This window comes from Hyperolius riggenbachi, chromosome 12 (genome assembly GCF_040937935.1).
Source record: "Hyperolius riggenbachi isolate aHypRig1 chromosome 12, aHypRig1.pri, whole genome shotgun sequence".
Taxonomy (NCBI): Eukaryota; Metazoa; Chordata; class Amphibia; order Anura; family Hyperoliidae; genus Hyperolius; species Hyperolius riggenbachi.
In genome coordinates, this window is record NC_090657.1 from 173,023,806 (window position 1) to 173,050,218 (window position 26,413).

General features: G+C 44.1%; 1 protein-coding gene and 1 pseudogene across 5 annotated transcripts in view; both read right to left on the reverse strand.

Moving 5' to 3' along the window:
- The window catches only part of LOC137541586 (sterile alpha motif domain-containing protein 10-like), a 358,765-nt gene that overhangs the window by 249,891 nt on the left and 82,461 nt on the right, over positions 1 to 26,413 (reverse strand). For 4 of the 5 annotated variants that reach the window (XR_011025223.1, XR_011025225.1, XR_011025222.1 and 1 more), the window contains 2 exons: positions 21,280 to 21,346; positions 18,341 to 18,426 (listed from right to left, as the gene is read on the reverse strand). The exons of the other annotated variant lie outside the window; for it this stretch is intronic. The gene's annotated coding sequence lies outside the window, so the exon portion shown is untranslated. Of the gene's footprint in view, positions 1 to 18,340; positions 18,427 to 21,279; positions 21,347 to 26,413 lie in introns of those variants that run through there. 5 annotated transcript variants of the gene reach the window in all.
- Positions 13,853 to 15,587, reverse strand: LOC137541116 (ammonium transporter Rh type A pseudogene; annotated as a pseudogene).

Below are 26,413 nucleotides of genomic sequence, written 5' to 3' on the forward strand. Positions count from 1 at the left end.
AACATTTCTTTGTTACAGCTGATACAAATCCTGCAATAAATCTGCAGTGTATCTACTTCATGCTTTCATGGAAGCAGACATTGTTAACATCCTTTGCTTTCAAATGAGCTTATCTGCTATGGCAGTCGGCTGACACAGGGAGAGATAAAATTACAATTTGGGATTAGACACAGATGAGGGGGAATTAGACAGGCTAAACTCTCTAAATATATACAGGGCGCATTTCTCTGTTTTCCTTCTGTCCTGTGCAGGAGTTCAGGTCCACTTTAAAAAACATCATTTTTCTAATCTAGGGAACTAAAAAAAATCCCTTTAGGGTTAATCAGAGGATACTTATGTTTAGACTGAAATCAGTGCCTCTTAATAATTTAGGTTAAAAGGCAGTGGCTGCTGTAACCCGATTTATCCATTCGCACTGGGCTCCAGCTGAGAGGAATCCACCAGACATTGACTCAGCTGAAATCATCAAAGATTTCTTTGCGACCGAACGGTGGTCACTGGTAGCCTCAATCAACCCGTAACTAGAGATGGCCCGATTGGCTCGCCGGCGAACCGATTCGTGCGAACATTGGCGGTGAATCGCGAACTATATGCGAGTTCGACCCGCCCGCTATACTACATCATTAGGGTCAACTTTGACCCTCTACATCACAGTCAGCAGACACAGGGTAGCCAATCAGCTGGAAAGTTCCACTGCTCTGTGTGCTTTGGTCGCCTAGCAACAGTCTATGCGACCATTACAGCGCCTCTACTCCTCTCCCATGCGCTGTTTCAGTTCCATAGGCTGACATCTAAGGCGAAACTTAGATGCTAAAATTACCTCACACATAGAAATACATTAGCAAAACTTTTGGAACCCTCTTTTAGCAGGTTACACTGCTGCTGGGAATCTTATGCCTGGTACACACCATGCAATTTTCCATCAGATAAAAAACGGCTCGAATTTATTATTTCCGACAGGTCCAATCTGATTTCCGAACGTTTTTCTGAACAGTTTTGTATATAAATGATCAGAAAAATGATCGGAAATCAGATCGGACCTGTCAGAAGTAATCAATTCCGACCCGTCTATCTGACATGAAATTGCATGGTGTGTACCAGGCGTTGCCTAGCCTGTAGGCTAGAGATAGGTCCGCACAGCGCTTGGCTCTGAACTGTTGCGTGAGGGAGAAAGTTCTGATCCCTTTGTGTTATAGTTCTTGTATGTGTGCATAAGGCTTAAAGGACACCTGAACTGAGAGAAATATGGAGGCTGCCATATTTATTTCCTTTTAAACAATGCCTGGCTGCCTCTAATACTTTTCCCACAGAAGAGCCCTTAGAACTGGATCAAACTCAGCAGATGCAAAGTCCAGCCAGTCTAGAGGAGGGACGATGTGATGATATCATCACACTTGGCTCAACTTGACTAACTTTACCTACAAGGGGCTTGTCTGAGACCAGACTTGAGTGGTTTAACACGGCCTGAAAAAAAAGCAGTCTCCTACCTGGCGTAAAGATTCAGCACTGCATTCAGCTATGGAAAACCCTGGCCTTGGGAGTAACATTGCCATTTTCAGAATGCAGGTGACATTCCAATGGCAAGATGAATATTTTTGCCCGGGTGTTTGTTTACATGTGACCCTCTCGGGACACTTTCAGCTGTTTGCACAGCACCAATTCCACCTTATCTGCTGCATCATAAAATTGCTAAATTGTTTAGATTGCTGACTGTATTTCAAGTTAACGTTTAACTATGGAGTACCGTGGAAAAAAACTGGGAGAATAGTCGTGAGCCATTTACACAGAGGACAGACTGTGCAATAAAACCCCCGGGAGCCATCTTTATTATGCATGAAAGTGGATTTCCTTTATTTAAAGGGCTAGTAGACCTAAAACAAATATTTTTTTTATGTATTTAAAGTTTTCTCAAGCATAGCAAGTGTGAGAATTTAGTGTGTCCCTAACAGAGGTGGCCTTAGAGTACGCAGGGCCTGAGGCGAGAGTCCTATGCGGGGCCTAGAGCCACAGTATAGTTATCCCCAGCATACAGTAGGTAGCCAGCTATGGTTGTTCCCAGTGTAGGTAGCCAAATATAGTTGCCCAGAGTAAATGTTGCCAGCTATAGATGCTCCCAGTATAGGTAGCCAAGTATAGTTGGCCCCAGTATAGATAGCCAAGTATAGTTGCCCCCAGTATAGATAGCCAAGCATAGTTGCCCCCAGTATAGATAGCCAAGTATAGTTGCCCCGAGTAAATGTTACTAGCTATAGGTGCTCCCAGTATAGGTAGCCAAGTATAGTTGGCCCGAGTATAGGTAACCAGCTATAGGTGCCCCCAGTATAGGTAGCCAAGTATAGTTGGCCCCAGTATAGGTAGCCAAGTATAGTTGCCCCGAGTAAATGTTGCCAGCTATAGGTGCTCCCAGTATAGGTAGCCAAGTATAGTTGGCCCTAGTATAGGTAGCCAAGTATAGTTGCTCCAAGTAAAGGTAGCCAGCTATAGGTGCCCCCAGTATAGGTAGCCAAGTATAGTTGCTCCAGTATAGGTAGCCAGCTATAAGTACCCACAGTATAAGTAGCCAGCTGTAGGTGCCCTCATTATAGGTAGCCTGGAACGGGGAGCAGTGGGCACACGGTGGCGGGGAGGGGGGCCCAACTGCCTGCTCCAGAATTTGGTGCAGTGGCAGCGGGCGGGGAACGACTCACCTCTTCCTGGCTCCAGGCGATGGCCTCTGTCTACAATGCCGCTCATTGTACTTCTGCTAATCAGGTAGTACAGTGAGCAGTGTTGTAGACGTCGAAGAACAGTGACATCCAGCTTCTGGTTCCCCTCCTGCTGCCGGCACGCTGAATTCTGGAGGGGGGAGCGCAGAAGTTTGGGCCCCAGGTGAGGGAGTGCCACTGTGTGCCTGCTGCTCCCCCTTCCTACACTGCTATCCCCTCTTGCTCGCAGCACAGGGCCCCCATTAGTGTGGGGCCTGGGGTGATAAAGAAGTGGTGTTTCTGGGTGCGCTCATAAATGATCTGCCAATTCGTCGGTATTTTACACGACTCGGTCTCCCGTCATTCGTTTTGAGTGACTTTCATCTGACGTGTCTACGAACCATTAGGCTAGGATGATCTCTTGATGTTCATATTTTGTGATTTGATTGTTTGTTGATCGGTAAAGCACAATGCATTTGATGACATGCATTGTATAGGGGATGTTTCACACCGCACTTGATTTCCATCGCTTAGCATCCCGTTTCCGATCGCTTGCGGATCGCAAAACACAAGGACATCGGGTGTATAACGGAAATCGCACATGGACAATCACATCATTGTAGTAAAATTTTTCCAGCTGCAGGCTGTGTCTTTTTTACGCATTTGCGCTCCTGTAGTAAGTTTGCCAGCGGAGGAAAATTGCAATATTATACGATTTCCTTGCTATCCAGAAATATAACATATTTTTTTCTCCTCTGGCATAAATCACAAATGCGATCTCGCCGCGCAACACGTCCAAATGGGCACTAACTATGTGGCATTACATTTGGGCATGCTGCTTTGTAAGCTATCAAATGATGTATTTAGCAATGTGTCTGGAGTCCGAAGCGTAACTACTGGGGGTGCAGCCGCAGGGGGGACCCAGTGCCATGGGGGGCCTGAACCTCTTGTTCTTCCTCCAGTACTGGTCCTTTCTTATAGGGGGATATGGCAGCCACACTTGTTATGACATCTGACAGATGGGTTTCTAGGCTAGGGGTTTTAACAAAGAGGGAGGGGCAGGAGGTGTGAACCTTAAAAAGTGTGATGGGGGTTCCATGATTTGTTATTACTTCATTGCCTGAAGTCTGGATTTAAAGTGTACCTGCTGCGAACCTTGGGTAAAAAAAAACATACTCACCTAAGAAGAGGACAGCATCTGTTTTCTATGGAGGCTCCCCACGACATCCTCTGCTCCCCTGTTGTAGAGCGTGCACTCGCCTGCACAAGTATGGCCACGCCTCCGCAGTAAGCTGGAGCCACTTGTGTATGAGTGGCTCCGTGTTACTACACAGGCATGGCCGCACTTGCGTAGGTGCAGCACAGCCACGTCATTTCAGAGCACGCTCTTCCCTGCGCTGCACCTGACCTGGGTGCCGCCATAGACCTAATGTTATTCTTTCTATGGTCGCGCAGCAGTGTAATTCTGGTGCTGCCGATCGCCGGACCCAGAATTACTTCTCCCTTTCAACTTTCTATGACTCGGAGAGGAAATACTATTTAACGCTGCCCGGAATTTGAGCAGCAGCAGGGTGGGCAGTCATTCCACTCACCCATGTACGCCATGTCATTCTGGTACACCAGATAGACGCTTCTGTATAACACTTGTTACTTGCATGATTCTGGCTGGCGTCACAAATAGTTTGTGAGTACACACCTTAAAGGGACCATGAGCAGCAGTACTGGGTATGCATTTAAGAGTACCCACGTATTATTGGTAATGCCGATACACTCACCCTTCCCTGTGTTAAAGTCTCCGCCTCCCGGTTTGCCCATTCCAAATTGCTTAACAGCGGCGACTGCCAAAAGTCGCGATGTGACCTCGGAACAGGAAGCCTGCGGGTCCTCTCTGCGCATTCTTTCTAAATTCTTCCTTCTCTGTTTTCCTCCCCTCTGTCGCGCATCATACGTGCACGCCAATATGATGTGCATACCCAGTACCTCTGCTCAGGGTCCCTTTAAGGAGGAGACAGTTTTTACTGTAAACAATAGGAGTGGTATCTTTGGATTTGATTCACAAAGCTTACACATTTCTCACCTTTATAGGACAACACCTACCATGCTCTCTGCTTTATTCTTCTCTGCTAAATCTGCCTGTTATCAGCCCTGTCAGGAATCCCTGACTGAGCATTCAGTCTAGTATTTCCTGGAATGATTATAGCGGAGTCAGTCTTCTGTGATGTCTTTTCAAGCCCAAGTCTGGCCCCTTGTGGCTCTGCTTCTCTGCTTCCAGGATAAATAGCAGCAAAGCAGAGCCACAAGGGGGCAGACTTGGGCTTGAAAAGACATCACCGAACATTGACTCAGCTATAATCATTCCGGGCAAAGCCAGACTGAATGCTCAGTCGGGGATTCTTATCAGGGCTGATGACAGGCAGATTTAGCAGAGAAGAATGAAACCAAGAGCAGAGTAGGTGTTTACCGTGTTTCCCCTAAAGTAAGACATCCCCTGAGAATAAGCCCTAGCATGAATTCCTAGCATGCTTGAAATATAAGACCTCCCCTGGATGTAAGCCCTAGCTAGCAGCAGCCCACATGACACCAACAAGTCACGCTCAATACAAAACCTGGATACAGGAGAGCAGCAGTATAATGTGAGTTCTACAGTCCTGTATATGTGTCAGGCAATTTGTGTTTTTGTTGGAGCCAGCCCTCCTGATCTGTCGTAAAGTGATAAGCATCAGCAGCACTTCAGCTCTTCCCAGGACACACAGCTTATCCTATCATAGCTCTGGGAGCCTGACAGAGTTCTCTGCCTGCAAGAAATAGACTCTTACCCACATGATCAGCATAATCAGTTTCTTGTAAGTGAGAGACACTATCTGCAAACCACAAGCTCTGTGTATGCTGCTTGTGTTTCAGCATGACATGCAGTATATACATTTTGTATTGGAAAACTACCAGTGTTTCCCCAAAATATAAGACATCTTCTGAAAATAAGCCCTAGCACATCTTTTGGAGCAAAAATTAATATAAGGCAGTGTCTTATTTTCGGGGAAACCTGGTACTGTCATGTTCCCATTGATATATATGGTAAAATACATGAGGGTGCTTCTTTAAAGGATACCAGAGCCCAAAAACATATGAGAAACAGGGGGAGCAGGCATGTATGGTGAGCTGTCCTAATGCTCACCACTCCCCTAGTTCTCCTTTCTGCCCCCTACTGTTGCAGTAATTGTTCCATGGCTCTGTCTTCTGGTCGGCTGGGTCGGGAAGTATTGTGGCTTTCTTGCCACTGCTACAGCACGCAACCGCCAGTACGGAACCCTTGGCCGAGAGCGTTATGTGCATGCGTGTGACCTCACACGTATGCGCAGAGTGATCCCGGCCGGGGGTTCTGTACTGTGCTACGTGTGCTGTAGCACGAGTGCAACACAGCCACAAGCTGCAATGCTCCTGACCAGAAGATGGGGCCACAGAGCAATTACAGCTACAGGAGGGGGCAGAAAGGAGAACGAGGGGAGCAGTGAGCATCAGGACTGCTCACCATACATGCCTGCTCTCCACACCCCCCTCCCCCCCACACCCCCATTTCTCATCTGTTTTTGGGCTGTGGTATCCTTTAAGCAATACTGGCTGTCCTGTTGATCCTATGCCTCTGATACTTTTATCCACAGACCCTGGACAAGCATGCAGCAGATCAGGTGCTCTGACATTATTGTCAGTACTGATGGGCTTCTGAGTAGTAAGCCACTCAAATTCGTGATGAAAATGAGGCTTAATTGCCTCAGGTGTGCGGCTGGGAGAGAGGGGGTTGCTTACCTATAAGTCCGTCGTCTTCTATGCGTTCCAAACGTCTTACACATGTTCTATTGGACGTGTTGCAAGACTCACTAACACGCACTTCCTCCTTCAAGCTGGAATGAGGAAGTGCGCTGTAGTGAGTCTTGCAATGCGTCCCATAGGACGAGTGCAAGACGTTTGGAATGCATAGAAGACAACAAACTTATGGGTAAGTAAGCCTCTCTCTCCCAGCCACACACCTGAAGCAATTAAGCCTCATTTTAATCACAAATTCGAGTGGCTTCCTACTCAGAAGCCCATCGCTAATTGTCAGATCTGACAAGATTACCTGCGACACTACTGCAGCCAAATAGATCAGCAGGGCTGCCAGGTAACTGGTATTGTTTAAAAGGAAATAAATATGGCAGCCTCCATATCCCTCTCACTTCAGTTGTCCTTTAAATACATGAGATAAACAAATAAGCAGAGATAAACAATGAATTAAGTCAGTTAAAGAGAAATAATCATGAGTTAAGTTAGATAAGGAGAGATGAATTGTGAAGTTAATAAGTAAGCTTAAATAATTCAACAGAAAAGCTTTGTGATTCAGCCCCTTTGTAATTTATAATAATATGGCTAAACTCATTATAGTATATAGTGCATTATGATCTAGCTTTATTTTTTATCTGTTGTTTCTATGGAGGAAGATTTTTATTTTGCTCCTAGAAAAAGTGTGAACATATGGGGTGCTCTGTCCATCCTGACACCCCACAGTGTGATGTAGACACCACTACACCACTCCGATTCCGAGGACAAGAAGTCAAATGTAAACATAGCTGGCTTGCCATTAGAGAATAAAACAGAAAATAACTCATTTTCTGTGATTATGGTATCTCTTTTCTGCTTTACTATATTAAATAGGAACTTTAACCAAGGATTGAACCTCATCCCAATCAGTAGCTGATACCCTTCTCCCATGACAAATCTTTACCTTTTCTCAAACAGATCGTCAGGAGGCTCTGTATGGCTGATATTGTGGTGAAACCCCTCCCACAGTATGATGTCATGACCAAGGTCCTGACACTTTGTTGTCTGTGAAATTTGTTGCATTGTGGGAAATAACAGATTTTTCCAACTGCCAAGCAAGCAGTATCTCTCTCTGGGCATAGAACTCTCAGTAACAAACATTGCATACAGATCACCTGGCAGAACTAAAGATGTCACCAGTGACCCAACTGAGGAGCTTGGGGCCCCAGTGTGAGTTTCACATGGGGCCCAAAGCACTCTATTGATATGAAGCCCCAAAACCTACCAAGGACAAGTTTCTGTGTCAGAGAGGTGTAATCAGGGTAAGGAAACAGTTAGTTAAGTATTAGCACTATTCATTGCACATATAGAGGTGTTCATTAACAGTGGCTGGATAGTGTACTGGTTAAGGGCTCTGCCTTTGACATGGGAGACCAGGGTTCAAATCTTGGCTAGGTTAAGTACCTATTCAGTAAGGAGTTCAAGGCAAGACTCCCTAACACTGCAGGGTGGCCTCCTGAGCGCATCCCAGTGGCTGCAGCTCTTGAGCGCTTTGAGTCCGAAAGGAGAAAAGCGCTATACAAATGTTCAGATATTATTCATATATATATATATATATATATATATATATTAACAGCATAGTACCAAAAGAAAAGTTAATAAAATGGATGCCCCCTCTGTTCTGGGGGCCTTGGTGTGGTCGGAACCTCTGCATCCCCTATTGCTACACCACTGGATGTCACCACCTGTGATAAATCTTAGAATGTAAATCAGGGGAGGAAAGATTTTACAATGGGCAAAAACTGACTAAATAATCTATAAATGAATATTGTAAAAAAAATAATAATAAGCAATTGTATTCATTATGTTTATTTCATTGCAGTTCCTCTGGTCTCTCCTTTTGAGATGACATTCAGTTGGTGGATCATTGGATGTAACTAGGACTTAGAGATATTCAAGACATTCTATACATGTTTTTTTTTTTCCAACAAATTTTTATTGTTTTTTACACATTAACACCCCAAGTTCACAAAGTAGAAGAATGACATTTTGTGGTATATGAACATTCAGAATGGTATGATACATTAATGATATTCAAGCTGTACATAATTACTTCTGAGTGAATACTCTTTTCTTTGTGACCCACCCTCAAAACCCACCCTCCTCCCCCCTCCCCTTGCCATTTCCGACCATTTGCTTTTCACTGTCTTTCTGTTATATCTAGTTTTCCTAGAGTACCCAATAGATGTTCTGTAAGGTACCACTTAGTGTATTTGAAATGCTCCATCAAATCTCTAATTTCCTGTCGTGTATATGTCATCAAAATAAAAAGCTTCCATTTTTTGAAAAAGGACTTTGTTTTTTTGTCCTTATGAATAATCGCATCCAATTTGTCCAATTGAAATAAATGTGTAAGTTCCTCCTTCACATCCCAGGTTGTTGGTGGACTCTGATAGATCCATTTATTGAAGATTGTTTTCCGGGACGCTATCAGTACTAAATGGGCTAGATTACTTATGCCTTTCGCTACTGAATGAGATTCTCCCCCTGCTTCCAATTTAGGTTCTTCATAGTTGAACAATAATAGCAGGGGGAGCATTTCTAATTGTGTTTTACACATTTGTTTAATATAGAGCAGTATTCCTTTCCAAAAATCAATTATTACTGGACAGGTCCAAATACAATGAAATAAATCCGCATTAGGGTATGCACATTTGGGACAATTTGGTGTGTAATATACCGGGGGAGTCTTGTATTTAATGTTAAAAGCATATTTTGCTTTATGTATTAATTTAAGGTGAGATTCCCTCCAGTTTTCCCCAATTACTAATTTTTGAAATTTCTTGTGGCCTTCTAGGATCTTATTGGGTATATCTTCCCCTGGTATATGTTTGGACCAGTTCGATAAGTTGATAGATGCTTTTCTAGGGGCCGACAGTTTTTGGAGGTCTGTCTGGATCATTGACAGTGATATTTTAGGGACATGCGGTGCTAGAAACTCATCTAAGTTATTCAAGAAGGCTATCTTCTTGAATTGCTCACTCTTGCTTTTTACAAAGGACCTCAGTTGGCCATAATACAGAAAATGCTGTTGTGGAACGCGAAACTTGCATCTCACTTCCGAAAATGTTAACAATTTACCCTTGTTCAGGTCTATCAATTGTCCCAGGCATTTGATCCCCTTTTCCCGCCAGTCAATAAAACCCCCGTGGGCTAAACTTGCTCGAAATTCGGGCAGACCACATAGTGGCATGTATTTGTAAACCGTGTAAGGCTTATTAAAGATTTTACATAGCTCTCTCCAGGTTACTATGGTGTCATTAATTATTTTGCTGCTTCTAACCTTGGGAGGAAGGTGCTTACGAGATGTATGTAACAGGCCAGGAAGTGCCCATGGTTCCGAGAACGAGGACTCAAGCCCATAATTTGAATAAATATTTGATTGATTAAGCCAGTCTCGTATGTGGCGCGTAATGCAAGCCAAATTGTATCTTCTTATATCAGGTATAGCTAGGCCTCCCAGAATTTTGGGTAATTGTAACCTGGAAAGAGCTATTCTTGTCTTCCCCCCCTTCCAGAGAAAGCGGGAAAATGCCTTGTAAAGATCTTTTATATCTGAGTGTTTTAAAAGCACTGGAATTGTCTGCAGAGGGTACAACAATCTACCAAACGACACTGACTTTATTAGTGCTGCCCGCCCCACAAGATTTATAGGTAACTTTTCCCAGTTAGTTAATTGACGTTTAATGTCTGTTATTAGTGGGTAGTAATTTTTTGAATACAAGAGAGCCGGGTCTTTATGGAATTTTACTCCCAGGTAAGTCACCTGTGAACAAACTTTTACCTGAAGATGAGTCAAGTTTTGTGGAGGGGCCTGTGTAGATAGATACATTAGTTCGCATTTTGCGATGTTAATTTTAAATCCGCTTAGGCTGCCAACTTCTTTAACTATTTTTAGTACCTGTTCCAACTGGATCAATGGGTCTTTTAGAAATAGTAAAATGTCGTCCGCAAACATGGCCTGAGAAACTCTGCTTTCCCCAACCTCTATGCCTTGTATATTCGCTTCTAGATAGCGAGTCATGGGTTCCAGGGCTAAATTAAACAACAGGGGGGACAGCGGGCATCCTTGTCTCGTTCCCTTTTCTAACGTAAAGGGTTCTGATAGGAAGCCTGGGGTGAATATGCGGGCCCGCGGATTAGTATGCATAGCGTTAATTAATTTCCTTAAGGGACCCGTGATGTTCATTTTGTCCAGTACCCCCTCAAGCCACTCCCAAGACACGTTGTCGAAAGCTTTTTCAGCATCGATCATTAAGATTGCATAATTTTTGCACGTCTTGGGATAGGCTTTTACATAATCTTGAACTAGGAGCAATTTACGGATGTTGGAAACCGCAGAGCGATTTCTTATGAACCCCACTTGATTGGGACTAACCAATTGAGGTAGTAAGTTAGCCAGTCGGTCTGCCATTATCTTGGATAGTATCTTTATATCCTGGTTAATCAGTGATATCGGCCGAAATGAGCCCGGTTGCGTGGTATCTTTCCCCACTTTAGGGAGTAGTTTAATATAGGCCATGTTTGCTGACGCCGGGTATCTTCCTTCTTTTAGTATCTTATTAAACAGCGATAGTAGGTGAGGCACCAGGTCTTGTCGTATCATCTTAAAAAATTCGGGAGACAAGCCGTCTGGACCCGGTGCCTTACCATTAGCTAGACCCTTTATTGTAGTATGGATTTCATTTTCAGTTATTGGAGAGTTCAGCTCTGCTAGATCATCTTCCGAGAGAATTGGAAGAGATATTTTGGCTAGCCAGCTCTGTATCTTTCCCTTGGAGCTAGGTGTAATAGGATCTGCATACAGTTGTTTATAGTAATCCTTAAAAGTAGAATTAATATCTTTGGGATTATGTTGGATCTGGCCCGACGATGTCCTAAGTGAGGTAATAATTGTGTTATGGAATGGAGGTCTCGACATCCTTGACAGTAAGGTGCCCACCTTGTTGCCATGTCTATAGAAATATAAATCTTTGTAGGATTTTAGGTACATATCTCTGGATTTCAATTTGGTTTCCATTTCCCCTTTTGCCTTAAGCCATAGTAATTTTGTCTCGGGGGAGGGTTTATCTAAAAAGTTCTTATGTGCTTTCCGCAGGATATCTACCGACTTCATATAATGGTCATGGGATGTTTTTCGCTTGGATGCTAGGTAACCGATGATTTTTCCCCTTAGGGTAGGTTTAGCTGCTTCCCAGAAAAGGAATATATCTTTCATGTGGGCTCGGTTATCGTCTTTATATTCCCACCACCACTGTTGGAGTAGGCTAGCAAAGCCTTCATCTCCATATAAGAACGTTGGGAATCGCCAGATAATATCGGTCCCTCTAGGGATGGACGGGGAAAACACCATTTGAACAGGTGCATGATCAGAAATCATCAGATCTAGGATATCAATAGATGTGACTTGGGGCATGATATGTTGAGATAGCAGAAAATAGTCTAACCTAGACCAAACATCGTGGGGGCGTGAGTAAAAAGTATACTCCTCTGTGTCTGGATTTAGAGACCTCCAACCATCACATAGCTGGGACATTTGCATATAATCTTGAAATAATAGAGATTTGGTTGCTGTATGGGCACTGGCTCTGTTTTTCTTAGATCTATCTTCACAGAGACTGGCCATAGCATTAAAGTCTCCGCCTTGTATTATTTTATTAGCACCTGTGCTCAAAGTATTGGACAACAAATCCGTAAAAATTTTTTTATCCTCCTCATTAGGCCCATAGACACTTGAAATCGACAATTCTTCGCCTGCTAACTGCAATCTGATCCTCACCCATCTCCCATCCCCATCACATTTTTCCTCTAAAATCTTGCCCTGGAGTTGTTTGTGTATCAGTATTAAAACCCCTGCTTTCTTTCCCTTAGCCGGCGAGCCAAACACCTGCCCCACCCAGGATTTTCGCATAAAATTAAATTGATCCCTCGTTAGGTGGCATTCCTGTAGTAGCGCGATGTCAGTTTTTATTTTCTTTAAATGTCGTAATATTATGGATCGTTTGCCCGGTGATCGAAGTCCCTTAACATTCCACGTCGTTATTCTCAAGGCCATTGATCATCAGGTAAAAGAACACTTGACAGCTTTAAAACCTTATACGTGTAGTAATATATGGTCAGAAATGGCAGAAAAAACTCTCCCTCCACCCTTTCCCTCCCCCACCCAAACCTTATCCCCGCAACAAACAGAATGCAATATAGAAACCTTAAGCGTCCCATCATGTCATAATGTGACTCCACTTCTTTCCCGGATGACCTCCTTCAGTCTCCAAAGACGATTTCCCCCCCCCCCCTACTTATACCGGCTTATAAAATGAACCAAATTTGCACAGAATATAACCAAATTCACTCTATATCTCAAATATAATACATCAGTCATTTGTAAGTGACTTTCTGCTTTGAATTAAGTTCTAATTCCCATGCTTGTATAGCAGCACCCCCTACTGGATCAAATGCGTAATAGAGCATCATGTAAAATCTTGAAAGTTATCCCTCTTCATTATCAGGGATTGATTTTAAGTATGACACGGCTTCCGAAGCTGAAGTGAATATATGATCCTCATTCTTGTCATCTGTGATCCTCATGGTAGCTGGGTACTGTAGGGCAAACTTCCACTTCCTATTAATGCACATCTCGCAAGCCAATTTAAATGACTGCCTTTTTTTGGATACTTCCACCGAATAGTCATTAAACAGACGGACTTTTGCCCCTTGGTAATCCACCGGATGTCCCAGTTCCCTAAAGGCCCGCAGCAGATCCGTCTTTTCGGCAAAATCCAGATACCGTGCTAGCACTAGACGGGGGGGTTTTGAGCTCTGATCAGGGCGGGGTGGTCCGACTCTGTGGGCTCGCTCCACTTTTAAGGCCCTTTTGAAACCTAACATCTTGGGTATGGTAACCATACATAACTCTCGGAGTGCTGTAGCTGATATGTTTTCGGGGACCCCCACTACTCTCAGATTATTCCTGCGCGATCTATTCTCCAGATCCTGTAATTTATCTTTAATGCTTTTGTTCTCTTCCAGGAGCTTGTTGTACCCTGGGCCCCCCTTTGCCATATCATCCTCCAAAGATTGAATTCTGTGCTCTGCATGTGTCAGTCTCTGGGCATGGGCCTGAATGTTGCTGTTGATGGCCTGTATTGATTTATCGAGTGTTGCCTGCAGCGTGGCCTGTAGCTCTGGGGCTAGTTGCCTTGCCACTTCCGTGGCTAATAGTTTATAATCTATTGCCAGCCGCTCTCCCTCACCTGACTGTTGGATTGTCGTTGTCTCCTCTGAGCCCCAGTCTGCCTCCTGCTGTGATGCATTGTCCTCTGAGAGAGACTGAGACTGCGTCATTTTTTCAGGGGAGGCCGCGCCGGCCATCTTTGCCTGCTCTGGGTCCGCCTGCTGTTTCTTCCGTGGGACCGATCTCAGCAGGTACCGCTCCATATGCGGCGGTGTTTGCGGCGACGTGCTCCGGTCTCTTCCCTCTCTGATGTGGGTGAGTCAGGGGTGCTTTATCTGCGCCTCAGCCGTGCAGGGAGGGATCGGCTTGCGGAGCTCTTCTCCTACCCAACCACCATCCGGGCGCCGGAACCGGAAGTCCTCCTCTATACATGTTTTAGGGTTGTCAGCAGTTGCTGAAGCTTTTCATTAGAGGTTGGTTTGTTTTTGGTATCATCAGGGATCTGGAAATACAATTGGTCATCAAGAAAGTACTCCTCCGACGGATGAATTAAACAAGGAAGCCTCAAAAGCAGTCCAGTGATGTAACCCCCAAACAAGGAGATCCCAAACGACATCCCAAAAGCCGCAGCTTGGTAGAGGGCCTGATCTGTTGCTGTCCAGGTAGTCCCACTTCCTACCGATTCCAAAACAGGTGGCTGACCCTCTGCAGTGTCATCGTAAAGGATCTCATGCAGACTAGAGCCGGATGCATTGATGTGTCCAAGCAATATAACCACAATACTGCTGATGGTACCAATAATAGCCGGCAATCCATGAAGGTTATGGATTCCACATTGGTCATGTAGCTTGATCTTTCTGGCTAAGAAAGGGCTCAAGTATTGGTAGCCAAGCACACAGGAGAGGGAAGCAAGGCATCCTACACCAAAAGCCCCACCAGGGCTGATGATATCTGCGGTAATACCTACCGCCACCCCACCTGCCAGAGAAGCGTTTTGCAGATGCACAAGGCTAATCCTTCCTCGTTTGTCCACCAAGCTTGAGATCATGAAGGTGGTGATTGTCCCTGAACTCAAAGCCAGAAACGTATTGACAATAGCTCGGTGTTGAGCATCTCCAGGTTTGGCCAATACAGAATTAAAGCTTGGCCAGAAAATCCAGAGGAAAATGGTACCAAGGAGAGAGAGAAGATCAGAGTTTATACTTGTGGCTTCTTTCGGGTGACCCTTTCGTAGCTTAGGATGGTAAAGCACTTGAGCAACCCCCAAGCCAAAATAGCATGAGAAGATGTGGATAGCAATTGTCCCACCAACATCATGAACATGGAAGAAACTGTTGACCACCCAATCGTTGACCACAAAAAGTGGAATCTCCACGACAGAAAGCAGCAGCAATTGGACGGGGCTGGTCCTCCCCATGACGGCTCCTATCGAGATCAGAACAGTCACTGCAGCAAACTCCGCGTCAAGAACGTTTTCCAGACCTAGATGTATTTTCCCATCTTTGTAGCGGTAGAAGAATCCTTGGACAACCAAAGACCACTGGATGGCAAAATTGCCAATCAAGAAGTTAAAAGCAATTCCTCCGAAGCTGTAAAGTTTTAAAAATGACAACATGAGGCCCAGTCCAACGAACAGCATGACGTGGACATCTTTGAAGAAGGGGAAGATGGAGGCAAGGTGGTCTTCTTTTCCTGCAGTCCCGTTAAGCAGAGGTGATGTGTACGAGTCACCGTCATAACTCATAAACAAGACAAACACCACGACAAGCCCTCCTTGCAGCAAGGCCATGAAGACGGGTAGCTGGCATCGCAAACTTGGGGAGAAGATAATGGACATGATGCATGAAGACAGAATCCTGAGAGCACCTCTCTCACCGGCAACTTGCACAACATTTGATTCTCGTGCTTAACAACAGCCAAACATTGCTCCTTGCCAATTGGCTGAGACAGGTCTCCAGCAAAGAGGCTGTAATGCTGTGACTGGGTGACCTTTGTGCTGCAGTAATATGCATTGTTTAAAGATTACCTTTTATTAGTGTGTTACAAGCACTGTGTACATCCAAACCTTGTAATTTAACGCAAGGCTGAACACTGGCTCGGCTCAACTCTATCTTCTAATCTACATCAATGATAGCTGCTGCAATGTGAAGGCGAGATGTACTGAAAGAGGGGGAGTGGGAAAAGGAGGAAATAAAAGGAGTCATATGGCTACCTATACTGGAGGGAAAGGGGAGGGGTCATCTGGCTACATATACTGGAAGGGGGTCATCAGGTTACCTATACTAGAGGGAAGGGTCATCTGACTACCTATACTGAAGGGGGGCGGGGTGGTGACAGTGGCCTTGGGCAGTAAAGAGTACAAATCCAGCCCTGCTTAATTCCCAGGTTCGTGTGAAAACCATCTGAATAGGACCACATGGCCTAACCTGCTTTAGAAGTCAGGAAGCCCACAGCAGGGTGGCTAGTCAGGATTTGTTTTTTCCCAGACATACTGGAGCCATTCTACAGCTATTGGAGATAAATGTAGTATATGATTTTTGCTTGTTTAAGGAATACCGTACATATGATAGGTATGGAAAGTATATTATTTTGTTGGTCCGCATCTGCTGAATATTTTAATATTACATTTATGCCGCTGACATACCCAGCCGCTAAGTTATTCGGCTGCTTAGTGCCAGAACATGTGACACTATTCAAGTTTGATATCATAAGAATTGTCATATTCTAAGGATTATGAATCGGTCATCAGCACAAATATGGCATTTATCTTTTTTGAATTAGTGTTCTACAGTTCAAACCTAAACTCTCCCTCTACGGAGATGGATTGTGATTGGTTTGTAAACCGGAGGGGGCAGGCTTGGTCCCACCCCAAAACTAGCTTCAATAAAACCAAGCTGCGTCCAGGGAAGAGGAATTCCCCCATTTTCATCTGACTGGAATCAGCTGTGGAGGACCGTGACGCTGGTTGCCCTGTTTCTCTCAATCTGGAATAAAGGACTTTAACTTGCTTTCTTAAAAACGGACATATTTCATCTGAAACTTAAAAGTATTCGTTCATTTCTTTCCCTTTTAATTTTACACTGGGTTATCATTGTCTAATTGTTACTTTTAATGAGTTTCTGTATATATTTATTTATATTGCATTTATTAATAAAAGACTCTAAAGTCATTTATTTCTCAGCTACACCTATTATTCAGCCACACAGAACGCACCCTAGCTTTCCGATGAGTCGCTTCTACTGTTCGTATGGCCAGATAAAATAGAGTGTGTTTTAACTGTTTTTATCCGCAGGTCTTAGCATCAGTTAGAGTAGGTCCTCTATCCTTCTACAGAGGTGGTGGCAGCTTTGTACCCTGAAATAGTGTGTAATTTGTGTTACTGTAGTTCGCAAGTCCCTTCTAGCCTGTCTGCTGCCAAAATATCAACGGTTCCAGCTCATCAATTGCGTCCAAGAGGTTGGACAGTCTGTGGGTTGGAATATATTGGAAGGCACTGAGCGGTCCGGCCACTAGGGGGCCTGTGATAGCGGGGATGAGGCAATCCAAGCAAGATTTAGCCACAGAGACAGAAACCCACTACCTTAGTCAAGCAGCTTCTGGTCAGGTGATCAGGCCTAGAAACCAAAGTTCACAGAAAAAAAGCACTCTGGTCTTTTAACGTGCCCATTACCAATTATTATTTTCCTCAGATGACATCCTTTGATTGTTTCACATCGATTTCCTCCACATGTGGCATGGTTTTTTGTACAATTCAATCGTTAAAATCTAATCGAATGACCGCAACTGAGGAAAATATTGTACCATTAGTGAGCACCTTAAGATAGTATTTTATTTTAGATCTGTGCTTTGAAACTGGCTTTAAAGGACAGCTGAAGGGAGAGGGATATGGAGGCTGCCATATAGATTTCTTTTTAAGCAATACCAGTTGCCTGGCAGCCCTGCTGATCTTCTGGCATACGTCGTGTCTGAGTCAAAACCCTGGAATAAGCATACGGCTAATCCAATAAAACCTGAGTCAGCTGAGTCAGAGCACCTGATCTGCTGCATGCTTGTTCAGAGTCTATGGCTAAAAATATTAGTGGCTGAGGATCGGAGGACTGCCAGGCAACTGGTATTGTTTAAAAGGAAATAAATATGGCAGCATCCCTCTCACCTCTGGTTCCCTTTAGTTTCAAAATTCTTTTATTAGGCACAAGGCCTGTTTCCATAGAAAATACAACATAGACACGTGGGATCCCAACATGGGATCTCAACATGGGATCTCACTATCGGCAACATATACAGAACAGTAAGAATAAAAACTCAATGACATATCAAATGGCAATAATATCATTTGGCATCAGGAGCAGCGTAGAGGCAAAGATAAACATTAGTAAATAGAGTAATACAACATGGCAGCAAGCAACATGGGTAATGGAGGCTATTACAATTGATCAGCTATTTGCACTTGGCACTGTTATTGGCCTGAGGAAGCAAGCTTAGACTCACGAAACTCGTTGCCTGTGCTAAATAAATATTTCTTAATCTACACAAAGATCTCATCATTGAGGTAAGTCACCTAATTTTTTTTCACATTTATCTTGTTTTTAATCCAATTTTATTCACACTGTGGCTCCTCTTTACCCGAAATTGTGCTATTACAATTGAGGTGGGGACTCCAGTTTCTAGGAGTAGGATTGCTCATTCTGTGTTGCTCAACATTCCTTAAATGGGAACTCCAGCCTAAACAAACATACTGTCATTAAGTTACATTAGTTATGTTAATTAAAATAGATAGGTAATAAAATCAAGAGGTTTATAAAGAACAGGCAAATGTTTGTAATTTCATGCGGGCAGCCATCTTTTTGGTTGAAAAGAGGTGACAGGGAGCATGAGACACAGTTCCCAATGTCCCTTGTCCTGATCACCCCTCCCAGCTGCGCGCAATAGGCAACGAGAACAACATCAGAAATCCCATCATGCTTTGCACAGCACCAGGGGAAAAATGCCCAGCGCAGATTTCTTTGATGGGGCGGAGCTTAGCTTCTGCTCAGCTAAAAATGAGGCTTGGGTAAGAAAAACAAAGTTCTGATGCTGTGAAACTGTTAAAAAAATACCAAGCCTTTTTAGTGGTGCTGAGTAGATTTTTAGTCTGGAGGTTCACTTTAAGTAGGTAAGGTATAAAGGAAGCATTATAAGCTATAAGTCCAGGAGGGCTTCCGAGCTTCTTGAGAGGCCTTTAGTGATCCAAGGGTCTCATACCTTGTGGAAGTGATCCGCCCTATCAGTGATAATGGCATTGAGACGTTCACAAGTTAAAATGTGATTGATTTTATCGATGACTAGAGAGTAAGAGAGGGAAGAGATTTCCAGTTAGCAGCTACTGTATATGGGTCTATGTTGCTGTGACAATTACAGTATTGTAACACAGTAACCAAGCAGCTCAGGGTGACCCTAACTAGAAGGAAGGTATAGGGGACATAAAGAGACTGAAAACCCTCCTACTAAAAAGTAATGCTAAGTATGGTTTGCCTTCTTAAAACAGAAGGAATTTGTGGTAACTCAGCTTAAAGTAAACATTTGTGGTTCCCCACAATGCACCGGTACTGAATATGCAAATTATCTCTTTATGCCCCTGAAGCCAGGCTAGCATCCAGAACCGCTGGTGTCTAGCAAGCCTAAAGCTTAAAATTTTACAGAGCCATACCAACAGGCTGTCTGCATGTGGGGTTGATGTGGCTGTGTAAAATTTTAAGCTATAGGCTTGCTAGACACCAGTGGTTCTGGATGCAGGCCTTCTGATACGGATGTACAAAGAAGGGGGCGGGCTGTTTAGTAAAGCATAAGGAAGGGATAGTACCCCCTTTTGCATCGGGTCATGCTTGCAGATACTTTAAAAATGGGTCGGGCAAATACTTGTGTTAGGTTTAGCCAAATGAAGGAGAAAGTAGTAAATTTGCCTAGCTCTGAACCAGAAAAGCGTGGGCGAGTGTCTTCCATAAACTGATACCACGCGGGGATCATCCCACGTCTTGGGAATTGCTGGAACGTGACAAGCTCTTTTCCGATCCACCAAGAGAAGTTAGGGGTATGGAGGCCTTCTGGAAAGTCTGGGTTGCAGAATATCTCAGTGAGCAAGAAAGATTTGGATTGTAAAGATGCCTACTCTGCAACAACATTTTCAGCCTTATTTCTTCTATCCTATAAGTTTCTATACTTGTTCTAATGTGGTCTAAATTACTGCAGCCTTTTCTAGTTGCAATGTCTCTGTATGATATCTAATAATGGGCTGCCTCTGTTGTAATGAATACAAGTTATGCACGCACCCTGCAGGCTCTGTGTGCTTTGTTTACTCCTCACAGACAGTGATGCAGTTTGTGAGGCTGAGGGGGGAGGGAGCTCTGCCTGTCACATGCTGAGAAACTGAGAATCCCACACTGGAGTGCAGATAACTTACTATGTAATAAAAACTTGTCGTATACTGCAACATGATAGATAAATAGATACACACACACACACACATATTAGTTTGTGTGTGTGTCTCTATATATATATATATATATATATATATATATATATATATATATATATATATATATATATATATATATGTTACGGCCAGAACCCGAAGTGTGGCCACTTCTAGCTCTGGCCGGCCACTTCGGGTTCTGGCCGGCCAATGTGCAAAGTGGCCGCAGCGCAGCGGCCAATGTTAGAAATGGAAAGTTTACATTTATTTTACAGCCGTCTCGCTGCGGCCAAATGTATTAAAAGTTGCTTAATTTAATTAAATATAGCCGGCGGCAATGTGATAGATGAAGCCGCCGGCTTTCGCACTGCCTCCTCCTCCTCTCCTCCTCCCCCCCGCCTCTCTCCTCTCCCTGCCTCCTATACGACATACGGAGCAGCCGGGAGAGTCGTTCGTCGCGGCAGGGGAATCCTGCCGTTCCTGCAGAGCGGGTGCTGGCAGAAGCAATGTCTGCAGCCTCCCCGCTCTGCTTCCCCTGCCGCGACGAACGACTCTCCCGGCGGCTCCGTATTGTATGGAAGGCGGGGACAAGGAGAGAGGCGGGGGAGGGGAGAATCGGGGGGGGGGGGGGGAGGCAGTGCGAAAGCCGGCGGCTTCATCTATCACATCGCCGCCGGCTATATTTAATTAAATTTAAGCAACTTTTAATACATTTGGCCGCAGCGAGACGGCCGTAAAATAAGTGTAGCTTTGCATTTCTAACATTGGCCGCTGTGCTGCGGCCACTTCGCAAATTGGCCGGCCAGAACCCGAAGTGGCCGGCCAGAACCCGAAGTGGCCGGCCAGAACTAGAAGTGGCCACACTTCGGGTTCTGGCCGTAACATATATATATGAATGAGAGAGAGAGAGAGAGAGAGAGAGAGAGAGAGAGAGAGAGAGAGAGAGAGAGAGTGGCTTGCGAAGTTTTCCACATTTTGTCATCTTACTGCCACTAACATCAATCAATTTTATAGAAATTCTACGTGAAAGACCAATACAAAGTGGTGTACATGTGAGAAGTGAAATGTAAATCATACATGATTCCTTTGGTCTGAGTAAAGTCAGTTGCCCATAGACATTGCCTTACCTTATGAAAGAGTTGATCTCTTTCTGAAGAGACAGGATATCACAGCACTTTAACCACAACCTTATCGCTAGAAGATGCCATTCGGAATAAAAAGAAAAAATTTGCTCATCATAACCATGTCATTGAAGAACGAGAAAATAATAATCCCAAAAACAAAATAAAAACAGCAGAAACCATAACTCGGTAGGTTGGTAAAACAAACTGTAGCAGTTGAGGATGAGAGGCGATAGCAATAATCCAACTCTCTCGGGTCATACCTCTGGTTATGTGGGCAGCAAGAGAGCTCTGAGTGGTTAGGGCATTGTTGTGTATAGAAATTTGTAAGACTCAATTGGCAAACATATACAGCTTGTAGAGGGGGCGTGAGGAGATGGACAGAGGTCAGAAACTGCTCTCTACGCTAAGGTCAAGCTTGATCTCACACTACTGGTCCATCTTCCCGCACATTCCCTCAGAACTCAGGTAATAAAGCACTTATGGGCCAACACGTTTTATAGTATGGAAAATGCAAAAATACCCCCCACATCCCCTTTTCTCCTAGCTGATGATTCAGATGCATTATAAAGATCACACAAAAGTACTGAAGCATGGTCAAGCCGCCACCAGGCACACAAGCCAAGAGAGGTGTACAACAGCTAAGGCTCACATCAATATCTAATTAGGAGTAGAAGGTATAATAGCTACATTTAATACAAAAAGGGGAAAGAATTAGGGTGTGCTAGGTGGCAGCCCAAACACACCCCAGGCTATTCCCCTATATACAGATATGTGCTGGGTTCTCCCCAGAATTTTTGGTCCAGCCGGGGGCAAGAAAAAGTAGCCAGTTGGGGCGCGGCGGGGGAGTAAAGGGCTGGTACGACTTTGCTCACAGCAAAGGAGGAGGATGAGGAGGAGAGCCGATGACAGCCGGGCGCTCACCAAAATTAGCCTGTGCTCAAGGGCATTGACCCCACCTCTAATCTCCTGTATCGGTGTGGAAATAACCGCCACCGCTGTCGCTAGCAGGGCTGTGGAGTCAGTACAAAAATCACCAGACTTCTCAGTTTCTGCAACCACCGACTCCAAGTTCCTAAAATTGCTCCAACTCCTCGACTCCGACTGCACAGCCCTGTTTGCTAGTTCTGCTTTGAGCATCCCACTGATGCTAGGGAGGAGTTCCTCGTTGGAGCTGCGGTCTGCTTCAGGGCTCTGATCAGAACTTCGTGGCTGTGGGGATTTGCAGGGTATGGCCTGGCTGGAGGAGGAAGTTGGCGCTATTTTGCCTGTGCGCCGGCCTCGATTCCCCGAGAGGAGCTCCGAAATGGATGGCCGAGGGGGAATAGGCGCGGTTCGCTGCTTTCTTTCCCTTCCTGGTCATCTCCCATGAAGGGTAAGCTTGTGGGGGTGATAATTAAGCTCACAGTTTGCAGTTAGAAGCCCTTTCCGGACGCTCAGGCACGGAGCTTATACAGGAGGCATCTTCTCCAGTGCGCGCAGCGCATGCGCCTCCTCGGGTTCCCTTTAAAGGCCAACTGAAGTGAGAGGTATATGGAAGTTGCCATATTTATTTCCTTTTAAGCAATACCAGTTGCCTGGCAGCTCTGCTGATCCTCTACCTCTAATACTTTTAGCCATAGACCCCGAACAAGCATGTAGCAGATCAGGTCTGACAAGATTAGCTGAAAGTTTGTTTCTGGTGCGATTCAGACACTACTGCAGCAAAATAGACCAGCAGGGCTGCCAGGTAACTGGTATTGTTTAACAGGAAATAAATATGACAGCCTCCATATTTTTCTCACTTCAGTTGTTGTTGAAGGTCAGATTCCTCTTTTATAAAAAAAAATGTTCGATCTTTCAGTTGTTCATCTTGCAACAATTAAGTATCAACTATGACTGCAGTTTACTTTCTTTGTTGCTTGCCTATAAACACACTGCTATTCCACAGTGTTTCTATCAAAAAATGGCCAAAAGGAGTGACAATCTTGCTCCTGATCGCTGGAATAGTGCAGGCATTGAAAGTGAGTGACAAGAGCTCCTGCTTTGTGCAGTCAATTAGGGGGAGAAGAGGAGAGGGGTATCTAAGAACTGGTGCTGCAGGTAACTTCTCCATTCCTTCTGCAAAACTTACATTTGTTTTTGTTGTTTTGTTTTGTAACAAAAAATGATTTTGTATAATGAATTTAAAAATAATGGTCTAATCGATGTTCATTTAAAATCTGTGTTCTGTTCAATCACCGTACGTGGTAATGTTACAGTGATTTCGTAACCCGGTGCGCGGGAAGCTCTCGCCCTTCATAATCTCCCCATAAATTGCCGCACCTCTCGCTGAGCCACATTGCACCCCTGTAACTCATTTCATGCACCGCGTCTCCTGGCTATAAGTCTTGGGCCGCACGGCGCAGCGTCACCGACATGATTGGAATACCCAATTATCTCCACGTCCACTCCGGTCACACATGAATTCCCTGACGATGGGCCCTACATGCCCCCTAATGGTGAAATCCCTCCACTGCGCCCAGACGGAGACTGCCAAGCTGTGAGACTGCAGAGGGCTCATCCAGGGCAACCTAGCAGCCTGCTTAAAGGACTTCGACTCAACTTTAAAACAAGACATCTACCAGTAGTCAAGATAAACAAAAACTCTCTAAATATCAGTTTAGGTCATTTAGTTGCATCTTAAATTGACCCTGTACTCCTCAGCGGAGTTCACACTCGAACACTACCAGCCATAGTATAATGTCCCTACCATATTATTATTTATTATTATTATGTATTTATATAGCACTGACATCTTCTGCAGCACTTTACATAGTACATAGTCATGTCACGACACAGGCATGTTTGTAACCTGTTGCAAGTTTTGTACCGTGCTTAAATAAACTACTTCTGCATTGGAGTTCCGGAATCCGCCTTCTTCTTTCCACATTACATAGTCATATCACTGATTGTCCTCAGAGGAGCTCACAATCTAACCCTACCATAGTCATAGTCTAATGTCCTACCATATTATTATGTATTTATATAGCACTGACCTCTCCTGCAGCACATTACAGAGCATAAAGTCATGTCACTGACTGTCCTCAGAGGAGCTCACAATCTAATCCTGCCATACTCATAGTCTAATGTCCTGCCGTATTATTATTATTATTATTATTATTAGGTATTTATACAGCACTGACATCTTCTGCACCATGTTACAGAGTACATAGTCATGTCACCGACTGTCCTCAGAGGAGATCACAGTCTAATCCTACCATAGTCCTAGCCTAATGTCCTACTATATTATTATGTATTTATATAGCACTGACATGTGCTGCAGCATGATACAGAGTACATAGTCATATCACTGACTGTCCTCAGAGGAGCTCACAATCTAACCCCTACCATAGTCATAGTCTTTGTCCTACCATATTATCATTATATATTTATATAGCACTGACATCTTCTGCAGCACATTACAGAGTACATAGTCATGTCACTGACTGTCCTCAGAGGAGCTCACACTCTAATCCCTACCATAGTCCCCGGGCCGGCGGCTGTGTACGGAGCTGTCAGCATGGAACAGACAGCTGCAAGGGGCTGGAGAAATCCCCAGGTAAATAAATCGGCTTTCCTATTCTTTGCCTGATGACTCATTTAAGGAGAAGGAAGGCTCTGGGTCCTATAGAGCCTTCCCGTTCTTCTCATGGTCCCCGCGTTCCAGCGCTGCCACCCCTGTTCACATCGCCTGCAGTGGGAGGCTGTGTATAGGTTGCATGCGCACTACGGAGCACTCGGGCTCCCAAAGACTTTCGAAGCATCCCGCGACAGAGCGCGCAACCAAGTATTCAAAAGTGAAAGTTTGATTTATGATTATTATTCTGTCCCATTACTTTTGGTCCTTTAATAAGAGGGAAGCACATATGCAAACTGTTGTAATTCCTACACCAGTCACCTGATCTGGATGTAAACACCATCAAATTAAAGCTGACAGTCTGCAGTTAAAGCACAATGGCCTCAATTCACTAAGATTATCTCCTGTCTTTAATAACTCTTCTAGAGTTGTTACCATGGTGATAAGGCATGTAGTACTCAGGAAACATTTTACCTCAGGCAAACCTAAAGTTAACTCTTCTGTCTTTAAGTTAACTCTTCAATCCTTAAAATAACTCCAGAGTTAAAGACAGGCTGTTAATTAACTGCATGTGAAAATAACTACAGAGGAGGTAAATTAACTACAGAGGAGGTAAATTAACTACAGAGGAGGTAAATTAACTACAGAGGAGGTAACTTAAGGAACTCTCTTGCCTTATTATCTCCAGCATGATCTTAGTGAATTGAGGCCATAGTTAACTTTAGGTTTGCCTGAGGTAAAATGTTTCCTGAGTACTACATGCCTTATCACCATGGTAACAACTCTAGAAGAGTTATTAAAGACAGGAGATAATCTTAGTGAATTGAGGCCAATGTGTTGGTTTCATTTCAAATCCATTGCGGTTGTGTATAAAGCCAAAAATGTTAGAATTGTGTTGATGTCCCAATTTTTATGGACCTGACCATATATACTGAGATTCAGAGAGGAGACCAGGGCACACCTGAACTGCAGCACTTTACAGAGTACATAGTCCTGTTACTGACTGGTAGAGATTAGATTGTGAGCTCCTCTGAAGACATAATCATCAGGATTAGCTTCAGCCAGATGCAGTAAAGATGGATAATGCCTGGAAACAGTTTTCTCTTTATTTACTATATAAGATTCACTGAAATCAAAATGTTGATAGTACAATACATACTAGAACAAGTATTTATCTACTTATATACAGTGGGATGCAAAAGTTTGGGAAACTGTTAATTGTCATGGTTTTCCTGTAGAAATAGTTGGTTGTTACAATAAAAAATGTCAGCAAAATATATCCTGTAGGAGACACACACAGTGATATTTGAGAAGTGAAATTAAGTTTATTGGATTTACAGAAAGTGTGCAATAATTGTTTAAACAAAATTAGGCAGGTGCATAATTCTCCTTTTGCAGAAATTAAAGCTTCTAAACGCTTCCTGTAGGTTCCAATGAGAGTCTGGATTCTGGTATTTTGGACCATTCCTCTTTACAAAACATCTCTAGTTCATTGAGGTTTGATGGCTTCCGAGCATGGACAGCTCTCTTTAACGCACACCA